Here is a 14,110-nt window from a genome sequence, read left to right as displayed (position 1 = left end):
CTAAAGTCCCAGGGGATCAAAGAACTCAATATAAAACCAGATACTCTAAATCGGTTAGAAGAAAAAGTGGGAAAGAGCCTAGAACTCATTGGCACAGGAGACATCTTCCTGAATAGAACACCAACAGCACAGGCCCTAAGAGCAACAATAAATAAATGGGACCTCATGAAACTGAAAAGCTTCTATAAAGCAAAAGACACTGTCATTAGAACAAAGTGACAGCCTACAGATTGGTAACGGATCTTCACCAACCCAACATCTGACAGAAGGCTGATATCTGGAATATATAAAGAAATAAAGAATTTAAAAGGCAATAATTCAAGTAACCCAATTAAAAATGAGGTATGAAGCTAAACAGAGAATTCTCTGTTGAAGAATATAGAATGGCAAAGAAACACATGAGGAGATGTTCAACATCCCTAGCCATCAGAGAGATGCCAATCAAAACGACCCTGAGATTTCACTTTACATCCATCAGAATGGCTAAGATGAAAAACTCAAGAGATAATGCATGCTGGAGAGGCTGTGGAGAAAGGGGAACCCTCCTCCATTGCTGGTGTGACTGGCAACTGGTACAAGCACTATGGAAATCAATCTGGTGCTTTCTCACACAGGAATAGTGCTACCTCAAGATCCAGCTATACCATTCCTAGGCATATATCCAAAAGATGTTCAAGTACACAACAAGGACATTTGCTCTACCGTGTTTGTAGCAGTTTTATTTGTAATAGCCAGAACCTGGAAACAACCCAGATGACCATCAACAGAGGAATAGGTACAGAAATTTTGGTACTTTTACAGAATGGAATACTATTCAGCAATTAAAAACAAGAAATCATGTATTTTGCAGGCAAATGGTGGAATCTAGAAAAAAATCATCATGTGTGAGCTATCCCAAAAGCATAAAGACACATATGGCATATCCTTACTTATATAGACCTATAATATAGGATAAACATACTAAAATATGTAAACCTAAACAAGATAAACAAGAAAGAGGTCCAGGGGTAAGATGATAAATTCTCACCTAGAAAGACAAAGGGGATGGACATTGGAAATAGGAGAAAACAAGTAACAGGACAGTATCCTACCACAGAAGGCACCTGAAAGACTCTACCTAGCAGTATATCAAAGCAGATGCTGAGACCCATAACCAAGCCTTCAGCAGAGTGTAGGGAATCATATGAAGGAAGGAGGAATTAGTATATCCTAGAAGGGACAGGCAGTCCCACAAGGTCCAAATATATCTTAGCACATGGGTCTTCTCTGAGACTGTTTATCCAACCAAGGACTATGCATGGATATAAGCTACAACCCCTGCTCAGACACAGTTCATGGTAGCTAAGTATCCAAGTGGGTTCCCTAGTAAGGGGGACAGGAATTTTTTCTGACATGAACTCATGAGATTCCCCTCCCTTGAGAGAGGAGCAACCTTGCTAGGCTACAGATAAGGACATTGCAACCATTCTGAAGATACCTGATAAGCTAGTGCCAGACAGAAGGAGAGGAGGACACCCCCTCTCAGTGGACTCGGAAGGGGGCAGGGAGGAAAGGAGGGAGGGAGGGGATGACTGGGAGGGAAGAAGGGAAAGGGCTACAGCTGGGATACAAGTGAATGTATAAAATTATTTAAATATAAAAAAATATTTTAAAAAAGACATCAATCTGTTACTTTCTCAGGCAATAGGGATAGTGCTACCTCAAGATCCCGCTATACCACTCCTAGGCATATATACAAAATATGCTCAAGCGTACAACAAGGACATTTCCTGAACCATGTTTGTAGCAGCTTTTTTCGTAATAGCCAGAACCTGGAAACAACCCAGATGCCCCTCAACTGAAGAATGGATACAGAAATTGTGGTGCATTTACAGAATGGAATACTATTCAGCAATTAAAAACAAGGAAATCATGAAATTTGCAGGCAACTGTTGGGCTCTAGAAAAGATCTTCCTCTATTTTTTATTCATTTTGTTTCTTCCTTTATTCTCTTCATAAGCATAGATATAAGATCATCTTCTTGAATTTCACTCATGTTAGAATATCTGGGGCTACTTGCCCCTGGATAACTGGGTTCTGGAGATGACATATTGCTTTGGATTTTGTTTATTTTGCTTTTACGCTGGCCTCTACCCATCTGCCTGTCTCAGGTGTTGGCTGTCCGTTTTTGGTGCTTGCTGGAATCCTGGGGTTGGGAGAATTCCCTTGGCAGAAAAATAGTTGTTCTTGAAGGAGGTTTCCTCAACTTTATGGATATGGTCACCGAATGGCTGGTGCTTCTCAGGGAATTGCCACAGCTCACCTCAGGTGTGTGGTCTTGTGGGGTAACTGGGCTCATTGGCAGTGCAGGAGTCCTCCTCTCACCAGAAGTCATGGAAACATTTGCCATTCCACTGACTTTCTTGCTCTGAAGTTAGTGAGCTCCTTCTGTTCATACACTGTGTTTGCTGGGCACAGCCCTCTTGAAGAAACAGGGAGGCCCAAACTTTGGTCAGTTTAGCTAGGGAGACAAGTTGCTCTTTGGAATAGCATCTGGTGGCTGATCCTGTGGGTCCTAAGTGTCTGGAGGTCTAAGGTTTGAGCTCTAGGCCCAGGTACCCAAGCAGTAATTAGTGGTAGGTGAGGACAGTACACAGGTGTGTGGCTGGGGTCAAGAGTCCTCAGTCTTCTGGAACTCAGAAACTTTTTCTGAGGCAGCGTGGGCGGTTGCCTGTGTGCCTTAAGTTTGGAATTAATGGTTCGCTCACTGTGTGGTTTCCTTACAACAGGGAAACCAGTCGTCTCTGGTGTTGGGGGGGGCACAGTTCTGTCTGGACTGGTGAGTCATACATGCAGGCATGTGTCTCTGGACTGGTGGCTGAGTGTCTGCTGGGACCCAGAAAGTCTTCTGGGATTAGCTGGGTGACCTAAGACTGGAACCTATTGCCTCACACAGTGTGGGGTTTCCTCTCACTTGGGAAACATAATCACTGGTGCTTTAGGGCCCACAGTTCTGTCTGTTGATCACTATGCTGTCAGTGGTGTCCTGCTCATCAGACACACTGTGCTCTCAGTGCAGCCATCCCTGACTGATAAAAGTCCGAAAATGAAATTGTTTTTCACCATCTTTGTAATTATGCCATGTTGACATTTAGGACATTGCATGAAAATGGAAACATTCAATTTTTAATCATGACATGATACTCCCCCTTTTTACATTAACACACCAAATCACTAGAATCAGGATATTGCTTCTGATGAAACCACCAAAATCCCCAACATTGCACTATAGAATTTTTTTGACTACTGAACCTGAACTATCCCTAGTGGACAATATAATTGCAATTATGTAAAGAGTTCCAGGTAGAGAAAATGAATTACAATTAGAGAACTCTGTGTGTAAGATTTTCCAGGCAATTTGGCCAGTACATTAAACAATGCACCGTTTAAATGGCACTTTCCCAGGAAAGAAAATTAAAACAGAGATGAACAAATATGTGATCTCTGCACTATGTTACTATAATTTTGATTGTCTGTTTAGAATACATAGACATCCCTGACAGATTATGGACAAGAAAAACAGCACTGAAGGACTTACAAATTTATACGTATGTGGAATATTCCAAACTATGTATCATTTCAACATATTCTGGCAGGTTATATAACAAGACTGCAACATTTTTAAAGCAGTCATACTGCCAAGTCTTACAGTGTGGGATCCAGATGTGGAAGATATTTGGAAGGGTGTGTTTTCTTCTAAGCAAATCCGGGATATATCCATGTAAAAGAATTCCAGCCTCCAAGACCCTAAAGTATACTTTAAAAACTGGGACAGCTATGCATTTTTGATGGCTCTGGTGCAAGAATGATCCTATCTCCCACTTGCTATGGGCCAAAACTTTCTTGGCAGAATGTGAATTTTAAATATAAGTCAGAAGCTCATGCATTTCTCTATAAAAACTTGTGGTGGTTAAGCATTTACAATCTCCATCATGCATGCTACAAACACACACACACACACACAAGCATTATTTCTTCTAACTTGCATTTCCCCTTAGGAGAAGCAGAAAGTGAACACTCTCTGGTTTCATGGCTAGAAGTAAAAATTTCCTTAACATGCTTTTACTCTACACTCCTGGTATTATACTGGAAGGAAACTCTCCAGGGGATAAGTTGATAAAAAGCATGCACTTACACAAATTATCCCCTTACTTGGGGCTTCAGTTTCCTCACAAATAAAATGAAAAAAAAATTACCAGGAAACATCTTGGGTCCTGTCTTGTTTGAGAGTAGTTTAATAAGAATAATCACAGAAAATAAGAAAATCATATAAGAAAAATATAATCAAAAAAGAAAAACCAAATAAGAAAAATCATATAATTTTACATGAGTAATAGAGATATTGAAGAATAGAGAAATTATCAAATAATGTGCCATAGAGACAGGTACAAGCACTTCTTCAGCGATCTTGCATTTATTGGTAAGGTATCTTTCAGGCCTGAAATTTTCTTAGGAGTTTATGCATTAGCTTGATAAACTAATAAATACATGAACTAATAAATACTTTTTAGAACACCAAGAAAGAGCATCTCACTGGGTAAACATTCCCATCCTTCGATAATGCTACAAAATTTAAAAACTTAAGACATTTACATTTACAGTGCTAGACACTGAAACTGTCTGCTAACAGGAATATCTCTGCACATTCCTAAAAAATAGAGTTTTAAAAGTTTCTAGCTCCTGTCCTCTCCAGGTCTTACTAAATCCCCCTTCTTTCATATGATTCCCTGCACTCTGCCCAAGGTTTGGTTATGAGTCTCAGCATCTGCTTTGAAACACTGCTAGGTAGAGTCTTTCAGAGGCCCTCTATGGTAGGCTCCTGTCCTGTTTCTTGTTTTTTCCCACTTCCAATGTCTATCCCATTTGTCTTTCTAAGTGAGGGTTGATCATCTTGCCCCAGTTCCTCCTTCTTGTTTAGCTTCTTTAGGTTTACAGATTTTAGTATGTTTATCCTATCTTTTAGGTCTAGTATCCACATATAAGTGAGTATATACCATGTGTGTCTTTCTGATTCTGGGATACCTCACTCAAGATGATCTTTTCTGCAAATTTGCCTGCAAATTTAATGATTTCCTTGTTTTTAATTGCTGAGTAGTATTCCATTGTGTAAAAGTACCACAATTTCTGTATCCATTCCACTGTTGAGGCACATCTGGGTTGTTTCCAGGTTCTGCTATTACAAATAAAGATGCTACAAAAATGGTTGAACAAATGTCCTTGTTGTGTACTTGATATTATTTTGGATATATGCCTAGGAGTTGTATAGCTGTTTATTGAGGAAGCACTATTTCTTGTTGTCTGAGAAAGCACCACAGTGATTTACAAAGTGGTTGCACAAGTTTACATTCCCACCAGCAATGGAGGAGGGTTCCTCTTTCTCCACAACCTCTCCAGCATGTGGCACAGGGGTCTTTTCTGAGACTGATTCGCCAACCAAGGACCATGTATGCTTACAACCTAGAGCCCCTGCTCAGATGTAGCCCATGGCAGCTCAATATACAAGGGGGTTCCTTAGTAAGGGGAACAGGGACTTTCTCTGACATAAGCTCAGTGGCTGGCTCTTTGACCTTCCCTGGACCCCCTGAGGAAGGAACAGTCTTGCTAGGCCAGAGAGGAGGACATTGCAGCCAGTCCTGATGAGACCTAATAAGCTAGGGTCAGATAGAAGGGGAGGAGAACCTCCTCTATCAGTGAATTTAGAGAGGGGCAGGGAGAAGATGAGGGAGTGAGGGTGGGAATGGGAGGGAATGAGGGAGAGGGCTACAGCTAGGGTACAAAGTAAATAAACTGTAATTAATGTAAAAAATAAAAATGTAATTAAAAATGTTTCTAGCTCTGCCTTATATGAGTTTGAATATGTCTTGATCCTTTTGGTATCCGACAGAATGGAACAACTCCTCCTGAACAAGTTACACTTACACCAAAAAATAATATGAAACAATACACGTAACACATTGTTAGAAAGCATTAAAATTTACAAATCATACCTGTTAAGATAAGCAATAAAATAGACTTGAATGAAGATAAGACTCAGATTTCACATCTATCACTTTTAGTTGTATTATTCTGGGTGAAGTATCTGACCCTTTTGTTTCTAGCTTCTAATTACTTCAATCAAGATATTAGTACTTCTTTTCGTGTTCTTTTTTTATTCTTTATTAATTACACTTTATTCACTCTGTGTCCCCCCTGTGGTTCTCTCCCTCCTCCAGTCCCAATCCCTCCCTTCCTCCACCCTCTGCATGCATGCCCCTCCCCAAATACACTGATAGGGGAGGTCTTCTTTTCCTTCCTTCTGATCCTAGTCAATTAGGTCTCATCAGGAGTAGCTGCATTGTCTTCTTCTGTGGCCTGGTAATGCTGCTCCCCCCTCCAGGGGGAGATAATTAATGAGCAGGCCAATCAGTTCATGTCAGAGACAGTCCCTGTTCCTATTACAATGGAACCCACTTGGACACTGAACTGCCATGGGCTACGTCTGTGCAGGGGTCTTAGGTTATCTCCATGCATACTCCTTTCTTAATGCTAAGGTTTCTGATATGCTGAAAGCAGTCAAGAGAAAATAGCTATTTTAAGAACTGGTCTCTATTTTCACTTTTGAAATTTTGCAATCTAGTCAGCTAGGGAATGTTTTGTGTATCTCTTCTGATTATCTACATCCTGAAGTCTAATCCCCTCTGGGCAGTACATGGGCCAGATTGACATTAAGGGAGAAATCCACAAATGTCCATTACACCACTTCTTCCATCTGAGAGGAATGTATGCTATTTTATTTGCAATCAAAATGATGATTCTTGGCCCTAAATCAATGTAAAATCTCATCATTCAGAACACAAACAATTATGAAAGAAACCCAAGAATGTACATGGCATTGATCCTAATGACTCAACTGATCAGCTGCGCCAATAGAAACCAGATCTGTTGCCTAGAATCAAAACTAAAATTTACAGACTGTGTGTGAGAAAAGCTGCCTTCCCTTCAGTATCAACTTCTGTTGTGGTAAAAGAGGTATTTATTGACCTGGATTCTATGTTTGATTTGGAAATGTAGTTCCATATTTTTGGAAAGTTGGGAAAAGATGAATCCTGAGTATCAGAAGTATACACTTTGTCCATAAGAGAACAGAACCCATCTTGAAAATCATTACTTTTTCAAAGACTAACCGGAAAAAAATCTAAAACTCAATGGAAGAGGATAACTTCCAGAAATCTGCATAAAGGTAATTACAGGATTTAAAAGTGAACACAGAACAGAAATTATTCGACAATCTGCCTTTCCCTCTGTGACAGTTTCTTTGCTTCATGAAGAGAATGTTAAAAAGCTGGCTGAAGGGGCCATGATGGTTCACAGGGAGAACAGCTTCAGTTATATCTACAATTGCGAACTGTCTGCATGATCTGTCACTAGACACTTTTAAGTCATTGGACCCTGAGTGGTCAGTAACTGTTACAGGTTACAGCTGGAAAATTATTAGTATGTGAAAATCTATTACAGAACATTTCGAAAGCTACTATGAAAGATGGATTAGTAAAAATGAGGTAGAACTTATCTTAAAATAAAACTATAAACATAAAATTTACAAAACAGCTGACCAGTAATTTGAAATTGTTCTTTCAGAACCACTGGGCAACTGATTTTATGATTTTCTCTGAAGAGTCAAAAATCTCTTTTTTTCTTGCTTGCTAATTTCTCCTCCGTCTCTTTTTCTCCTCCTTTTTCTTGTCTTCCTCCTCTTCTTCTTCTTTCTCTTTTTGAGACAGAATCTCATTCATACCAGGCTGACCTCAAACCTCATATTTAATTGAGGATGGCCCTGAACTCTTGATCATTCTGCCTCCACATCCCAAGTGCTGGAATTATAAGTGCATTCTTCATTGTACCAGGCTTATAGTTCTTGATATTCAACATATTTCTGTTATTGTAGCATCTTTATTTCATGCATTGCTTCTCTTTTTTATTCATTTTCTTATCTTCCAAAAGCAAGAAATTACAAAAACTTGGTTCTTAAAATCTTTTTTGTTTACCTTATTCACTAAACAGATTCTTTCTTTAAATAGCCAACTAGTCACTCAGAAGTCATCCATTTAAGACTGCATTTTAGCTCTAGCCATGTTTTTTTTTCATTCTCCAGACATGATTACCTTTCAGTTAATTAACATGTAGTCCAGGAACCAAAACATAACAGACACATACACCGAAGAACCTGACCATTTCCCCCTTTACAAAAAAAACATTCTTACCACTTTTTTTCTTCTTTTCATTTGTTTTGGAATTTCATTTGTTTTGCTTTTTGCATCTTTTTTGAGAGGATGTCTTGCAATGTAGCTCAGACTTGTCTAGAATTCACCGCAAATCGAAGAATTCGCAATCCTCCTGCCTCAGCCTCCTGCTAGGATTACAGGGGTGCACTGCAATACTTGGCTCATTTTTCTTGTCATACTAGTCCTTTTTGAGATAAAATTGAAATAATGCACAACTGAGTCATTTCATTTAAAATGCATGATGTGGGGACTGGAGAAATGGTTCATTGGTCAAATTTAATGTCTCCTCTTCCAGAAGACCAGGATTTAATTCTTAGCGCACACATGGTGGCTCAAACATTCCATAACAGTAGCTCCAGAGGATTTGATGCCTTCTTCTGGCTTCCACAGGCACTTGTAATCTGTCCAAGAATTTTTGAGTAAAAAAAAGTTGTGTGTACATACTTTTTTACTTTGATGTCTGAGTTAGGTATTTTTGTTGATGTTATAACTACTAAGACTAAAACTTACTAAGACTAAGACTGAAAGTAACTTAATGGAAAAGATTTTGCAGGAAAACCTTTTAATCATTCATGTTTGAGTATGATGTCAGGTGTGATTTGAAAATATTCTGCCTTATTTATGTCAAGATGATTTTCTTCAGATTTTCATGAGTATTTTAACTAACTTTTGTAGCAGGAACATAAAAATTATTCCTGTTTACAACATGCCATGTGATGCTTCACAATATTTCTTGACTTTAAATCATGAGAGCATAATCAGTCAAATGTTAGCATAATTAGTCAAATGTTTTTTTTTTCTGTATCAATAGAGATGATCACATTACTTTCCTTCATTGATTGACTGATTTTTATATACTTAAACTCCAGAAGTATATCCACCAAATATATTGATCACAATATAGAATCATGAAATGCTTTGTAGAAGTCTATTAATATTTTTATTATTTTCCACCACTGCTTGTAAATGATGCTAGCCTGAGGTTTGCTGCTGTTGTTGTTGCTATCTTTTTTTTAATTTTTTTTCTTCTGTTATCTCTGTGCCTTGAATATCCAGATAACTCATCTCCTAGTTATGAAAAAATTTGCCCTATCATTCATATATTTTTAAGAGTCTGAGAAGAACTCACAGCATTTCTTTAAATATTTTGTAGACTATATTGTAGTGAGCCAACCCTTGTCCCAGTGTTTTTCTTTTTTGGAAGATTTGAGTTCCTCTGTCATAGCCATTCTATTTACAGGTTTGTTTCTATTTTTTGTTTTTGTCTTCATAATTTTTTTATGAAGGTTTCCACTTCATCTAAATTATCTAATTCATTTGTATACGCATTTTTCATTATTCTCACTTAAATTTGTTTTTATTGCTGACTTCCATTTCTGCTTTTAGTTATTTGAGCATTCTTTCTACTTTGACAGTGTTGCTTAAGGACATGAATTTTATTGATTTTTCCCAAGCAATCAATGCTTAGTTTTATTTTCTGTTGTACTTATGTTCTATATTTTATCTCCATTCTGCAGAATGATTTAGTTCTTTCTGTTAGCTCTAGCTTTAGTTCATTCTTCTTTATTTATTGTTCATAATGCATAAAATTAGGTTGGAGATGTGAAATGTTCACCTTTTAATTTTCCTGTGAGTATTTTTATTACTCGGACCTTGAGATTACATGCTGTTTTCTGTCTTCCTCCTGTTGCTATTGCACAGCACCTCCAAATTATTTCTCCTTCTACTTTTGTTTTTTTCTTTTTCTACATCTTGTTTATAATAGAAAATATGTAATAACTGTCTTTCTATGTCTAACTCATTATGTTCAATCTGTTGATATTCATTTTTATTTCTTTTATTAATATTCAACATTTGTACTTTATAGCTGAAAGAAATATTCTTGTAAATATGTACTATACTGTCCTTATCCATTCATCTGTTAATAAACATCTAAGCTATTTCTGTATCTTGGCTATTATAAATAGCAACAAAAAGTGGATATGCAGATATCTCTTTGGATTTTGGACATAGAATCTTTTGGGTACATAACCAGGAGTAGAATGTCAAGGTGATTTGGTAGAAAAAAAAATTAGTTTTTGAAGAATCACTATGTTGATTTCCATATTGACTATACTAATATGCAGTAACACCAATGGGAGATAAAAGTTCTTCCCAGAATGATAGCCATACTGACTGTCATGACATATTATCTCAAAGTACTTTTCTGGTATAAATTTTATTAATATCTGGTATGATGACCTTTTTTAGGATCTTGTACATATTTTTGTTTGTATCTACTTCTGTTATTTTATCATTTTAATAGGAATACATGTAGATGAGTTGTAATATGACATCTTCACACATACATAATATAATATTTCTTCATATATACACACCTCCATTGTCCTTTCTTGTTCTTTTCTATTCTTCCAATTAGATTCTCATGTGTTTCTTCAATTATTTTAATTTGTGATTCTCCTATTGTTAGTTTTCAGGACATTTTTTTATTAAGAGGATTTCACAAACTTTTTAAATAGGCATTTTTACATCTATCACAAAAAAAAAAAACAGATGATTATTTGATTTCTACCCTTGGTTATATCAGTGTACTGCATTATATTTACTGAGTTACACACATGTTAAAACATCTTTGCATCCTTGGAATAAAGTCAATTTTATTTTGTTGTGTGGAATACTATTCAGTTATTAAAAAGAATGACCTCATGTAATTTGCAGGCAAATGGATGAAACTACCAAATATCATACTGAGTGAGGTAATCCAAACTCATAAAGACACACACAGTTTGAACTCACTTATAAGTGGATATTAGCCACAAAGTACAGGATAATCAAGCTACAATCCACAAATCTAAAGAAGCTAAGTAACAAGAAGGGCCCAAGTGGAAAGGCTTGACTCTCACTTAAGAAAGAAAAATAAAATAGACATTGGTGGTTGATGGATGGAGGCAAATGGATAGGAGAGGGGGTGAGTAATGTAACTGGGGTATGGATCAGGTGTGGGGAGAGGCAGGAGGACTGAGAGAAAGTACACAAATTGGTAAGGGCAGCATCTCTTGGATAGGGGAGTCTATTGGGAATCTCTGTGGATTATCCTAGCTGAGACTCTTAACAGCAGGGGTCATGAAGCTTGAAATTGTCACCTCCTTTAGTCAGGTGGGACCCCCAGTGAAGGGAAGGTTACTCCAAACCACACATAAAACCTCCAATCCAAAATTTGTTCTGCATATGAGAAGTATAAGGACAAAGATGGAGCAGAGATTAAGGGAATGGCAAACCAATGACTGGCCCAACTTCAGAGCCACCCCATGGGAGGGAGCCAACCCCTGACACTATTAATGATAGTCTACTATGCTTACAGACAGGAGCCTAGCATAACTGTCTTCCAAGTGGCTTCATCCAGCAGCTGATGAAAAAAGATGCAGAGACCCACAGCCAAATAATAAGCTGAGCTTAGAGAGTTTTGTGGAAGAGTTGGCAGACGGATTGAAGACTGATATTGTATTGTCATTATAGGATCTTTTTATTTTAGGATCTAATTTTTTTTAGAACAAATTACTTTAATGAAAAAATTTTCCCTATCTTAGGCATTTAAATGTTTGGTTCCAAGTTGGTAGCATTTTCTGGAAGGCATAAGAAATTATGGACTTTTTGGAAGAAGTGTGTCACTAGAGTCAGGCTTTGAGCATCTAAAGATGCATACTATTTCTAATTCTTTCTCTATCTCTTTCTCTCTCTTTTTTTTCTCTCTCTCTCTGCTTTGTGCTTGCACTTCAAGATGTAATCCCTCAGCTTTTGCTCCATCCCTGTTAATGGTGCCTGATACAACTGCTTTTCCAACCTGGACTCTAACCATCTGAAGTCATAAGCCAGCCCAGAAAACCTTTTTCTTTTATAAGTTACCTTGCACATAACATTTTATCAGAGCAATAAGAAAGTAACTAATAGATAGCCCTGATAATTCAATGGTTTTAATATGCATTGTTTCAACAAATACTTGATTAATATATTCTAGGTCTCTGACATAGTGCTGCATTCTACAATAAAGATTCTGATTACCTGGATTCCAAGAAGTCTGAGAGCAATACAGGAAACACACACTTATTTTCTGGTGGTGATCTGAGGAATGACATATAGGAGATGATGCCAAAAGGAGCTAGCTCTGACCTGAGTAATTCAGTAAAGACTTCACAAAGCACATGTAGCTTGTGCCTGAATAATAACTACATTTTCAAGTCAGTGAATTATGGAAAGTGATTCTAAACAGTAGAAATAATTCTACAAATATATATAGTACTAATGAAGGATGACAAGAATCTTCAGTATGAAGAAATGTGATTTTTATTTTTTTTAAGTTTGATGTAGTTAGATCAAAGATGCACAAAGTGGGACAATTGTTTTTCTTTTTGAATTAAAAGAGGGTAACAATAAGTAGGGCAAAGTTCAAATTGTCTCATATTACAAGCTATTTTGTATGTTAAGCAATAATTAAAGAGTTCTTAAAATGTGTTTCAACTAACACCATCTTGAGCAGCTTTTAATAAAAAAATCTATAAAATTGAATTCGCAGAGTGATAGCAAGTATCAGACTGTGGGTCAGAATATGGGTAGAACTTAGAGTCTCAATTTAAAAATATTTCATATGGGGAGAGGGGCAAGATGGCGGCGCCGGGAGGACTCTCATTCTGAGCAGCAGCACAGCAGGATCAGCACAGTGAACAGCAATCAGAACTCTAAGCCATAAAACACAGTCATTGTGTTTCCCAGGTGAGAGGATACCCCACGGTGGGGGATTCAATCAGCTTTTAACTCACCCGGCTAAACCACAGAAGAGATCCCGGTTCCGCCAGACGCTTGGCTGCCGGCCGCCAGCCCCAGCCCCAGCCCAGAGCCACAAGCCAGTGTCTCTGGTCACGGTCCCAGACTGAACCTTGGGCACCACACTATCAGAGACTGGAATTTTCAGTCGAGAGATAACCCCAGGGTACAGGAAACGATTGGGACCGGCCTTAGGTCACCCAGACATCCCCTGGAAAAGACTCGGGCGGGTTCCACGGGCACCCCAGGAGCCAGCCCGGAGCCAGAGCTGGGGACCCAGGTTCCGGCACAGAGCCCTGCCTGCCTGCGCGCCTGATTCGCCGCCAGAGATAGAAACGGCGGGTCTGATCTCAGAGCACTCAGCTCACCCCCAACCTGAAAAGGTCCCCGGAAAATTACCCAGCTTAGGGAGCCACTCAGACTCCCAAAAGCCACAAAGACAGACACAGGCAGTTTCTGCGCACCAGACAGCTGTCAGAGACTGAGCCGCCATCACACAGCTGTGCTCCAGGCACAGGCAAATTTCTGTGGCCAGCCAGCTGGCGGACACTGAGCAGTGTGCACCAGGGCAAAAAAAAGACACTAGGAGTCCGTGTCTCCAGAGAATCCACGGGGAAGGAAGGAAACTGTACTGATCTAAATCACCCAATCCTTCCCTAGAAAAAGTCTAGCAGTCTAGTGGGGCCGAGGCGCCAGCACTCAGCTGTGCTCCAGACACAGGCACAAACAATTGCTGCACGCCTGATGTCCAACTGGGTCACAGCAGCTGATCATTAAATTTGCAACAAGAAACCCAGAAACAGGGCAGCTGCCCTCAGGACTTCCCTGGGTGAGAGGAGAACCCTCTCGACTAACAAAGACCACAGTTACCACTCAGGTCTATATCCCTGAGGTGAGCAACTCCTGAAAAAACACCAGCCATCCAGGGACTATACCCAAAAAGCTGAGAAGACATCCTTCAGGAAAATCCAGCTTTCTGCAAAGGGGATTCT

Source organism: Meriones unguiculatus, chromosome X (assembly GCF_030254825.1).
Source record: "Meriones unguiculatus strain TT.TT164.6M chromosome X, Bangor_MerUng_6.1, whole genome shotgun sequence".
NCBI classification, from domain to species: Eukaryota; Metazoa; Chordata; class Mammalia; order Rodentia; family Muridae; genus Meriones; species Meriones unguiculatus.
Note: the sequence above shows the minus strand (reverse complement) of the source record.